Here is a 322-nt window from a genome sequence, read left to right as displayed (position 1 = left end):
CTCTCCCTTCTTCTCTGAAATAAACGTTGAAAATGCAAAGCAAACAGGTAGGTTTGCACGTACACACGAAGGTGCACACAGGGACCCTCGCTGCGGAGGCCCACGTCCATCCAAGGCGACACGGGCTTGGGGGACCGTGTCCAGTTCTTTGAGGTATAAACCTACTAGTGCAATGGCTGGGAATTCTGATTTAAAAAATAAAAAAGCTTCACACGAAATAGATGCTTCCCTTCCCCCTCAGCCAGCCTGCCCGTTTCTCTCTAAAAGATGAGGAGCACACGGGGCCCTCCAGCTTCAGGGCAGGGGACCCCCCACCCCCCAG

This window comes from Myotis davidii, unplaced genomic scaffold (genome assembly GCF_000327345.1).
Source record: "Myotis davidii unplaced genomic scaffold, ASM32734v1 scaffold43, whole genome shotgun sequence".
Taxonomy (NCBI): Eukaryota; Metazoa; Chordata; class Mammalia; order Chiroptera; family Vespertilionidae; genus Myotis; species Myotis davidii.
Note: the sequence above shows the minus strand (reverse complement) of the source record.